Source organism: Leiobunum rupestre, chromosome 6 (assembly GCF_980474605.1).
Source record: "Leiobunum rupestre chromosome 6, qqLeiRupe1.1.hap1, whole genome shotgun sequence".
Taxonomy (NCBI): Eukaryota; Metazoa; Arthropoda; class Arachnida; order Opiliones; family Sclerosomatidae; genus Leiobunum; species Leiobunum rupestre.
This window is the reverse complement of record NC_143389.1, coordinates 19,267,945-19,277,471: the sequence shown is the minus strand read 5'-3', so window position 1 is coordinate 19,277,471 and position 9,527 is coordinate 19,267,945. Positions and strand designations below refer to the sequence as shown.

General features: G+C 43.5%; 18 non-coding genes across 18 annotated transcripts; all 18 read left to right on the top strand.

Moving 5' to 3' along the window:
* The first annotated feature begins 6,541 nt into the window (after positions 1–6,541).
* TRNAT-CGU (transfer RNA threonine (anticodon CGU)) lies at positions 6,542–6,614 on the top strand. The gene has a single exon. It is a non-coding gene; the product is annotated as a tRNA-Thr (tRNA).
* Positions 6,615–6,827: 213 nt separating this feature from the next.
* On the top strand, positions 6,828–6,900 carry TRNAT-CGU (transfer RNA threonine (anticodon CGU)). Its single transcript has one exon. It is a non-coding gene; the product is annotated as a tRNA-Thr (tRNA).
* A 70-nt stretch (positions 6,901–6,970) lies between these two features.
* On the top strand, positions 6,971–7,043 carry TRNAT-CGU (transfer RNA threonine (anticodon CGU)). The gene has a single exon. It is a non-coding gene; the product is annotated as a tRNA-Thr (tRNA).
* Positions 7,044–7,112: 69 nt separating this feature from the next.
* TRNAT-CGU (transfer RNA threonine (anticodon CGU)) lies at positions 7,113–7,185 on the top strand. Its single transcript has one exon. It is a non-coding gene; the product is annotated as a tRNA-Thr (tRNA).
* A 70-nt stretch (positions 7,186–7,255) lies between these two features.
* On the top strand, positions 7,256–7,328 carry TRNAT-CGU (transfer RNA threonine (anticodon CGU)). The gene has a single exon. It is a non-coding gene; the product is annotated as a tRNA-Thr (tRNA).
* Positions 7,329–7,397: 69 nt separating this feature from the next.
* TRNAT-CGU (transfer RNA threonine (anticodon CGU)) lies at positions 7,398–7,470 on the top strand. Its single transcript has one exon. It is a non-coding gene; the product is annotated as a tRNA-Thr (tRNA).
* A 70-nt stretch (positions 7,471–7,540) lies between these two features.
* Positions 7,541–7,613, top strand: TRNAT-CGU (transfer RNA threonine (anticodon CGU)). The gene has a single exon. It is a non-coding gene; the product is annotated as a tRNA-Thr (tRNA).
* Positions 7,614–7,683: 70 nt separating this feature from the next.
* TRNAT-CGU (transfer RNA threonine (anticodon CGU)) lies at positions 7,684–7,756 on the top strand. Its single transcript has one exon. It is a non-coding gene; the product is annotated as a tRNA-Thr (tRNA).
* Positions 7,757–7,826: 70 nt separating this feature from the next.
* Positions 7,827–7,899, top strand: TRNAT-CGU (transfer RNA threonine (anticodon CGU)). The gene has a single exon. It is a non-coding gene; the product is annotated as a tRNA-Thr (tRNA).
* Positions 7,900–7,968: 69 nt separating this feature from the next.
* TRNAT-CGU (transfer RNA threonine (anticodon CGU)) lies at positions 7,969–8,041 on the top strand. The gene has a single exon. It is a non-coding gene; the product is annotated as a tRNA-Thr (tRNA).
* Positions 8,042–8,111: 70 nt separating this feature from the next.
* TRNAT-CGU (transfer RNA threonine (anticodon CGU)) lies at positions 8,112–8,184 on the top strand. The gene has a single exon. It is a non-coding gene; the product is annotated as a tRNA-Thr (tRNA).
* A 70-nt stretch (positions 8,185–8,254) lies between these two features.
* Positions 8,255–8,327, top strand: TRNAT-CGU (transfer RNA threonine (anticodon CGU)). The gene has a single exon. It is a non-coding gene; the product is annotated as a tRNA-Thr (tRNA).
* Positions 8,328–8,396: 69 nt separating this feature from the next.
* Positions 8,397–8,469, top strand: TRNAT-CGU (transfer RNA threonine (anticodon CGU)). The gene has a single exon. It is a non-coding gene; the product is annotated as a tRNA-Thr (tRNA).
* Positions 8,470–8,682: 213 nt separating this feature from the next.
* Positions 8,683–8,755, top strand: TRNAT-CGU (transfer RNA threonine (anticodon CGU)). The gene has a single exon. It is a non-coding gene; the product is annotated as a tRNA-Thr (tRNA).
* Positions 8,756–8,825: 70 nt separating this feature from the next.
* On the top strand, positions 8,826–8,898 carry TRNAT-CGU (transfer RNA threonine (anticodon CGU)). The gene has a single exon. It is a non-coding gene; the product is annotated as a tRNA-Thr (tRNA).
* A 70-nt stretch (positions 8,899–8,968) lies between these two features.
* Positions 8,969–9,041, top strand: TRNAT-CGU (transfer RNA threonine (anticodon CGU)). Its single transcript has one exon. It is a non-coding gene; the product is annotated as a tRNA-Thr (tRNA).
* A 70-nt stretch (positions 9,042–9,111) lies between these two features.
* Positions 9,112–9,184, top strand: TRNAT-CGU (transfer RNA threonine (anticodon CGU)). The gene has a single exon. It is a non-coding gene; the product is annotated as a tRNA-Thr (tRNA).
* Positions 9,185–9,395: 211 nt separating this feature from the next.
* On the top strand, positions 9,396–9,468 carry TRNAT-CGU (transfer RNA threonine (anticodon CGU)). Its single transcript has one exon. It is a non-coding gene; the product is annotated as a tRNA-Thr (tRNA).
* The last annotated feature ends 59 nt before the right edge of the window (positions 9,469–9,527 follow it).

The following is a 9,527-nucleotide window of genomic DNA, read 5'->3' as shown; positions in this document are numbered from 1 at the left end:
TGATGACCCGTTTTTGGATTTAGCCGACGCATCGAAAACTACTCTCAACTTTGTAGTAGTACTTCTCTCTTTGACAATGGCGTGATGTGGTAAATAGAATCCTTTATGTGCAGTTCTTTCTTCTTCATAGAGCAAGGACATGTGGCCGAGGTCGATATATTCTTTCATGAATGTCCGATATTGTTCGTATACACCCGGATTTGTTTGTTGTCGTCTCTCTTGGTTCGTAAATCTTCGTACCGCAATGTGTAGGGATTCTCCAAGTTCTTGATCAACTTTAATGGAAGACGAACTACGTATCTTCGGTCCTTGTTGCGGGTGGTGAATTTTGAGAAGCTTTATTCGCATTGAAGTTCGTCGACAGTGAGTGTTCTGTTCGGACATACCTCTTCTAGCTCCCAGAATCTAGACAATTGGTCATCGATTGTACACGAATGAATTTGGCCGTGCCCGGTCGTCCCGTGCGAATATCATCTCGTACTAGATAAAGATAGACGTCATAACCCAGCAACACGTTGATAGGACCAGGTTGATGAAATGTTGAGTCCGCCAATTTTAGGTTCTTGATATGAGTTAAGGAACTAATGTTAATCGGCAAATTAGGTAGATCATTATTAACAGTTCTCATTACCAATGCGTCAATCTGGATTAGGTCATAACCATGGTTTAGTTTGATGGTAAACTGGACGCTTCCTGTTGAAGTGCCAACGACACCGGCTCCAACTCCTGATATGGCGACCGTGAGACGTTTTCGTTTAAGTTGTAGTTTCTTGCAGCATTGTTCAGAGATAAAACTGACTTGTGAGCCTGAATCCAACAATGCTCGTAAGGATCCAGAGGTGGGCAAAAATTGAGAGCGATCGTTTCTGAAAATCCTCTCGAAAAGAACGATAATATAACATTCAAAGTTCTTCTGCTCTTTTGAGCGAGAGAGGCAGATTGAGCAAGCTCGACGGGAGAACCGAAAGATTTTCTCAGTCGTCGATTGTTCACGGCACTTTGAGCGACAGCGGCCTTCCACCGGGTTGGTCTTCTTACTTTTAAGAAATATTCCCCCCAAGCGACGGGGTACTCAGTTCAGGAGTAACGCTGACGGCGCGCTGAGAGGGATCGGGCTGAGCGACTAAATGTTTGTTCATTATTAAGAATCGTTGGGTCCAGGATCATGTTCACGGTGAGCGACGATATATTTTTCAGCAGAAAGCACTCACGGCGCGCTGAGAAAAAGTATCCCAAGCGACTAAATGTTTGTTTATTTTTAAGAACCGACGGGGCAAGGATCATTTTCGAGGTGAGCGACGAGATAGTTTGTTCAGCTAGAAGCGCGCGCTGAGAAAAATTATCCCGAGCATGGATAGTAGATTTTAGAGGATCGGTAAAAAGCCTGGTTTTTAGCGCCCGTAAACCAATCACACTAAGGGAGTCAGCCAAGGTTATTTGAAAAAAAAAACAAGTATCGCAAAGAGTGGACGATACTGTTCGAAAAAAGAAAAAGATAAACACGAAGTACATTTTTACGCCAAAAGGTATTTTTTCACGTTTTTATAGATTAAATATGATATACTAAATATCAGTTGATAGTTTTTTAATTAAAAGTTACTAAAATATAAAGCGCAAATAATTACGTAATAAAATCAACCGCATTAGATTTCCATTTTGAAATTTTAGGATCACGTGGTACAAACGGCCTTGCAAGACTCCCTCGGAGTCTCTCGAGCTGATTGATACGCGGGGATAAATAAAATGCACTGTGAAAGGGTATCGAAAACCTGTCCTCTTAATTTACTGTCCATGTCCCGAGCGACTGAATGTTGGTTCATTTTTGAGAACCGGAGGTGTGCGGTTCTTGATCACGGTGAGCGACGTCATCCAAAACGGTAAGTCGCGAGTCCAAGTCACAGCTTGAAGAGAGTATCAGTGCCGAAAAAAGGTTCGGTTAGAAAATGAGCTTTAAAGCAATAGGAAGTGTCAGGCCGGGAGTAGTGGCTCACTCCTGTAATCCCAGGCGTCCGGGAGGCAGAGTTTGTGGAAGGCCGTGTGAGGACGACTACCAATCCCCCAACGGGTGGTCGGGATACTTCCGCCACGGGTGTCCCCACCCCTGTCCCCACGTATCCCCCCGTTGGCGTGGCCGTTACACATATCTCACCCTGATTAATCAGTTATTGTGTGTGTGCTGGTGTCTAAGGCCTCGGGTCGACACCGATGTTTGTGTATCTCAAAAGAAAAAAAAAGGAAGTGTCATGCGTATTGCTATTATGTTATTTATGCTCACCTTTATAAAAAAATGAGGACTAAATGATTGATATTAACTTTAATGCTTGATTTAGACTGACATAAACTCGGTTTAGGCTCCTTTAACCAAAGTGAATTTTTTATACTAAAATTTAAAAATAAATAATTTAGCTGTACTTTTTAAATAATTTAAACGTGCTTAGCCTTTAACTTGTCTAATCTCGATGGTTTTATATTTAACCAAAACCTGGTAACTCAAACTTTTTAGCCTTTTCCTCTAGTATAGAGGCTGTTATTTTCACTCCTGATGTATGCGGTGGTGGTGAAGGTGAATAAAAGGTCGGTATAGGCCCGCGGGAAACGACGAATTGTCTTCAACGGCACCTAACATAAATTTAATTCAGGCCTCATTCGATTGGTATCAATTCTCTCTATCTGCCTTTTCCAGTGCTGAGCCGCGGTTTTTAATTAAAGGGGGATAATTCGCCCCCCGATTGGAAATTACTGCGTAAAGGTCCCCGTGAATCGACGAATTCTCTTGAACGGCACTCGATATAAATATATTTCAGGCCTTATTCGATTGGTATTAGTTCTCTCTATCTACCTTTGCCAGTGCTGAGCCCGCGGTTTTTAATCAAAGAGGTAAAATCAAGAGTGCTAGGAGGAAGAGGCTACTATTGTGGATGTGCCCACTTGTTTGCTTTATTTTGTTTGCTACTCTGGTATGGAACCACACGCAGAGGTATTCCTATGTTAAAATGAAACTTCTAATTGTATTAATTCCTGCGTAATGACAAAAATAAATTTTCAAGTTAATTAATGAAGTCCGAAATTGTACATATTCCGTTACAAAAAAGTTAAAATTCCGATGAAACATTTTGAAATTTTTTTATATTTATATTACCTTATTATTATTATTAGCCCGTAATGTCGTAATAATAATAATTATATTATTACATGAGCGAAAATGATAGGAGTCGCTGTCGTTTAGAGGGTCCTAGTTGAGGTTCTTCGAAGGCAGCGGCGGGTCTTAGCACAGGTGCGGATTGTTCTATCGCTAGCGTCGGGGCTTTTTCTTATGGAAAATAAAAGAGGTTCTGAGAAAACAACAACTTTGATCACATCTCATGGAGAGATGAATGATTACGAAATAGATCGTGATATTAGACATACCTTCCGCATCGTGTAAGCTACATTCTTCAGTCTGCTCTCGGTCTCCTTTGGCTTCTTCTTCGTCTATGTCACTGCTGTCTTCCGGTTGCTCGGGGTTATTACACAGCCCTTCGCACGATGTGCAGATCGGGGGCAATAGAGGCCTACTTTCCTGTATCCACAATTGCGTTGGCAGCCTTTTTTTTATTTACAAGATATGTGCCGGAGTATTGAGTCCGGTGCAGGGTTCAAAGTGGTCTGCACTGGCACGAGACCATTCCTTGTTTTCCACCTCCACTCGTTCGGGTCTTTTGGTTGCTCGTCGAATGTGGTTTGATCGAAGTAGACTCTCAGTGAATGTTGTCGAGGAGCAGCTTCGGTGGGGGTAGTGAGGTAATGTTTGTTGTACTTTTGTATGATGAAGATACGTGATACGTATTGCCTGTATATCCAATAGTTCAGGCTGGTCATATGTTCTTTCCCATAGAGAGCCATGAGAAACACGTTCCCCGCTTCGGAAATCTCGTCTTGGTGTGCATGAGGGTCTTTGAAAGCATCAATAACTGTGGGTCAGAATTTATAGCCCGGTATACCTAGTAACAGAGACCATACCACCGGAGGTCTATCATCATAGTGCCCTACACCAGCGTCCACAAGCCCGGACAGGTGACAAATCCAGCATAGGTAGTAGTACCCTACTACTGATGGTCGTACCTTTGACGCGAGCCACCCAACCCATAAGAAGGGGCAGCAATGGGTGGACCATTTCCCACTTGGAACACAGCAGTGGGATAAAAGAGTGGATGCTGTAGCAACTCCAGCCAACCTACTTAGGTAATGAGTCAAACCCTTTTGAGAGAGCTCCTAAAGGGGAGCCACGCTCACACAGCGGTCCACATAACCCGGCTGGTTGCAAGTGATTGTTCTTCTGCAGGCAGGACACTTTTCCTTGATTATTATTATTATTATTATTATTATTATTATTATTATTATCATTATCATTATTATTATTAATATTATGTCTCTGCCTTTCCCATAGAGCCATAGAATATCAGGCACAGATGGAATTACAGTTTCCGTGGGTGTATAGATTTTCTTGAGATCTTTTATCTTAATTTTAGGTAAGCCTTTAGAATTTGTCATTTGAAAATGGATCAGTTGAACAGTTTCGTGGCTTCCAGAAACCTGAGGGGGGGGGGGTATCATTTTTAGGTGAGGGACAAATTGATTGTGGGCTATTACGTGTTTTGGTGTAATACAGGAAATGCCTCCCATGACGTGAAAGGTGTTATATACGTCGATTGTACGTACGTTATAATCAGCGTTATCGTACACCTGCTGTGTAAAGCACGGCTCGTTAACTTGCAGCGGATCGCCTTTGAAGACTGATGCTTTGAGGCGAACAGCTTCTATATAAGATGAACCAAACCCCAATAAGGAAGCCACATCGACCAATTTCTTTGAGCCACTCTTCTTGTACAAAACACTTCCCACCCTACGAGGACTGGTGACACGAATGATCTAGGCCTCACTGCTGCTTCAAGACTATGAGCCAGCGCTGTGCTCTTCTTCCACAAATCATGGTCCCCACGTTTTTTGTTTAGTACAACGGTTGCCATAAATGTACAGAACGTAATAATAATAAGCTAGGCTAATACCCAAGGTACCACCTTTTATTTTTCACGAATATATAAAAAATCACTGTGGTTAATTAAAAGGCGCCTAAACCCGGTTATATGTCTGTGTCTAAATCAAGCATTAAACCGAAAATGAACCGTTTTAAATAAAATCAATCATTAAACAAAAAAATATATAAGTATTTATTAGCAATAAATGTTGGTTCGCTTCTCAGTGAGCGATTTTCGGGGAACAGATTATCCTGTCGCTCACCGTGATCAAGAACCGCACCCCTCCGGTTCTTAAAAATGAACCAAAACTGAGTCGCTCGGGATACTTTTTCTCAACGCGCCGCCAGCGCTTTTAACTGAACAAACTATCTCGTCGCTCACCGCGAAAATGATCCTTGCCCCGCCGGTTCTTAAGAGCGAACAAACATTCAGTCGCTCGGGATAATTTTTCTCAGCGCGCCGTGAGTGCTTTCTACTGAAAAAATATACCCTCGCTCACCGGGTATATGATCCTTGCCCCGGCGGTTCTTAAAAATAAACAAACATTTAGTCGCTCGGGATACAGTTTCTCAGCGCGCCGTGAGTGCTTTCTACTGAAAAAATATACCGTCGCTCACCGTGAACATGATCCTTGACCCAACGATTCTTAATAATGAACAAACATTCAGTCACTCAGCCCGATCCCTCTCAGCGTGCCGTCAGTGCTCACTCCTGAACCGAGTACCCTGTCGCTGGTTGGGAATATTTCTTAAAAGTAAGAAGACCTACCCAGCGAAAGGCCGCTTTCGCTCAAAAAGACGTGAATAATCGACGACTGAGACAATCTTTCAGTTCTCCCCTCGAGCTGGCTAAATTTAAGAAAAAGGAAATAAAATCGTCTGCCGCCGTCACTCATTCACTTGAGGCAGGCAATTTGAGAATTGTGAGAATTCATTTTGGAAGTGATTAAATTTGGAATGCCCGTCTCTGTAAGGATCTGATACATTCAGTAGTGGTATCAGTCAGTAAACGAATGGCTGTTGCTGATTCAGCCTTGGTCACTGACTGATGAAACAGCCTTTAATGTGCGCATCATTTACTTCTCTGGGATTGTGGAAGTGGTTTTAAAGAATAGTCCAGGCTTCGTTGAAATTGGCATCGGTGATCAAAATTGATTGAATAGGCATTCCTGTATTTTTATAATAGTTACTCTTTTTTGTCAAAATTGCTCTCGAAAATTTGTGATAGACACAAACAATGAATTTCTTAATGATATAAATAAATAAAACCTGTGTCGGAAACAGGAGATCGTGAGTTCGACTCTCTCCGCGGCCTCTGCTTCGCTGTTTATCTTTTACCCATTACACAAAATGGACAAATTTGAACTCATCACACTTCCGATAAGGGCCGCGTGGCTTAGTGGTTAAAGCGCCTGTCTCGAAACAAGAGATCGTGAGGTCGATTCTAACCGGGGCCTCTGCATCGCTGTGTATCTTTTAACCATTACACAAAATTGACTAATTTTAATTTGTCATTTTAGCAACTGCGGCCGCGTGGCGTAGTGGTTAAAGCGCCTGTCTCGTAAACAGGAGGTCGTGAGTTCGACTCTCATTGTGGCCTCTGTTTCTCTATATGTCTCTTACCTAGTTTACGAAATCGACAAATTTTAACTTGTCATCATCGCAACCGGGGCTACTTGGCTTAGTTGTTAAAGCGCCTGTCTCGTAAACAGGAGATCGTGAGTTCGACTCTCATCATGGCCTCTGTTTCTCTATATGTCTCTTACCCAGTTTACGAAATCGACAAATTTTAACTTGTCATAATCGCAACCGGGGCTACGTGGCTTAGTTGTTAAAGCGCCTGTCTCGTAAACAGGAGATCCTGAGTTCGACTCTCATCGCGGCCTCTGTTGCTCTATATGTCTTAAACCCAGTTAACGAAATCGACAAATTTTTACTTGTCATAATTGCAACCGGGGCCGCGTGGCTTATTGGTTAAAGCGCCTGTCTCGTAAACAGGAGATCGTGAGTTCGACTCTCATCGCGGCCTCTGTTCCTCTATATGTCTTAACCCAGTTTACGAAATAGACAAATTTTAACTTGTCATAGTTGCAACCGGGGCCGCGTGGCTTAGTGGTTAAACCGCCTGTCTCGTAAACAGGAGTTCGTGAGTTCGACTCTCATCGCGGCCTCTGTTGCTCTATATGTCTTTAACCCAGTTGACGAAATCGAAAAATTTTAACTTGTCATAATCGCAACCGGGGCCGCGTGGCTTAGTGGTTAAAGCACCTGTCTCGTAAACAGGAGATCGTGAGTTCGACTCTCATCGTGGCCTCTGTTTCTCTACATGTCTTAACCCAGTTTACGAAATCGACAAATTTTAACTAGTCATAATCGCAACCGGGGCTACGTGGCTTAGTTGTTAAAGCGCCTGTCTCGTAAACAGGAGATCGTGAGTTCGACTCTCATCGCGGCCTCTGTTTCTCTATATGTCTTAAACCCAGTTTATGAAATCGACAAATTTTAACTTGTCATAATCGCAACCAGGGCCGCGTGGCTTAGTGGTTAAAGCGCCTGTCTCGTAAACAGGAGATCGTGAGTTCGACTCTCATCGTGGCCTCTGTTTCTCTATATGTCTTAAACCCAGTTTACGAAATCGACAAATTTTAACTTGTCATAATCTCAAGCGGGGCCGCGTGGCTAAGTGGAAAAAGCGCCTGTCTCGTAAACAGGAGATCGTGAGTTCGACTCTCATCGCGGCCTCTGTTGCTCTATATGTCTTTAACCCAGTTGACGAAATCGAAAAATTTTAACTTGTCATAATCGCAACCGGGGCCGCGTGGGTTAGTGGTTAAAGCACCTGTCTCGTAAACAGGAGATCGTGAGTTCGACTCTCATCGCGGCCTCTGTTCCTCTATATGTCTTAACCCAGTTTACGAAATAGACAAATTTTAACTTGTCATAATCGCAACCGGGGCCGCGTGGCTTAGTGGTTAAAGCGCCTGTCTCGTAAACAGGAGATCGTGAGTTCGACTCTCATCGTGGCCTCTGTTTCTCTATATGTCTTAAACCCAGTTTACGAAATCGACAAATTTTAACTTGTCATAATCTCAAGCGGGGCCGCGTGGCTAAGTGGAAAAAGCGCCTGTCTCGTAAACAGGAGATCGTGAGTTCGACTCTCATCGCGGCCTCTGTTGCTCTATATGTCTTTAACCCAGTTGACGAAATCGAAAAATTTTAACTTGTCATAATCGCAACCGGGGCCGCGTGGGTTAGTGGTTAAAGCACCTGTCTCGTAAACAGGAGATCGTGAGTTCGACTCTCATCGCGGCCTCTGTTCCTCTATATGTCTTAATCCAGTTTACGAAATAGACAAATTTTAACTTGTCATAATCGCAACCGGGGCCGCGTGGCTTAGTGGTTAAAGCGCCTGTCTCGTAAACAGGAGATCGTGAGATCGACTCTCATCGCGGCCTCCGTTGCTCTATATGTCTTAAACCCAGTTTACGAAATCGACAAATTTTAACTTGTCATAACTGTAACCGGGACCGCACGGCTTATTGGTTAAAGCGCCTGTCTCGTAAACAGGAGATCGTGAGTTCGACTCTCATCGCGGCCTCTGTTGCTCTATATGTCTTTAACCCAGTTTACGAAATCGACCAATTTTAACTTGTCATAATTGCAACCGGGGCCGCGTGGCTTAGTGGTTAAACCGCCTGTCTCGTAAACAGGAGATCGTGAGTTCGACTCTCATCGCGGCCTCTGTTGCTCTATATGTCTTTAACCCAGTTTACGAAATCGACAAAATTTAACTTGTCATAATTGCAACAGGGGCCGCGTGGCTTAGTGGTTAAACCGCCTGTCTCGTAAGCAGGAGATCGTGAGTTCGACTCTCATCGCGGCCGCTGTTGCTCTATATGTCTTTAACCCAGTTGACGAAATCGAAAAATTTTAACTTGTCATAATCGCAAGCGGGGCCGCGTGGCTTAGTGGTTAAACCGCCTGTCTCGTAAACAGGAGATCGTGAGTTCGACTCTCATCGCGGCCTCTGTTGCTCTATATGTCTTTAACCCAGTTTACGAAATCGACAAATTTTAACTTGTCATAGTTGCAACCGGGGCCGCGTGGCTTAGTGGTTAAACCGCCTGTCTCGTAAACAGGAGTTCGTGAGTTCGACTCTCATCGCGGCCTCTGTTGCTCTATATGTCTTTAACCCAGTTGACGAAATCGAAAAATTTTAACTTGTCATAATCGCAACCGGGGCCGCGTGGCTTAGTGGTTAAACCGCTGTCTCGTAAACAGGAGATCGTGAGTTCGACTCTAATCGCGGCCTCTGTTGCTCTACATGTCTTAACCCAGTTTACGAAATCGACAAATTTTAACTTGTCATAATCGCAACCGGGGCCGCGTGACTTAGTGGTTAAAGCGCCTGTCTCGTAAACAGGAGATCGTGAGTTCGACTCTCATCGCGGGCTCTGTTCCTCTATATGTCTTTAACCCAGTTTACGAAATGGACAAATTTTAACTTGTCATA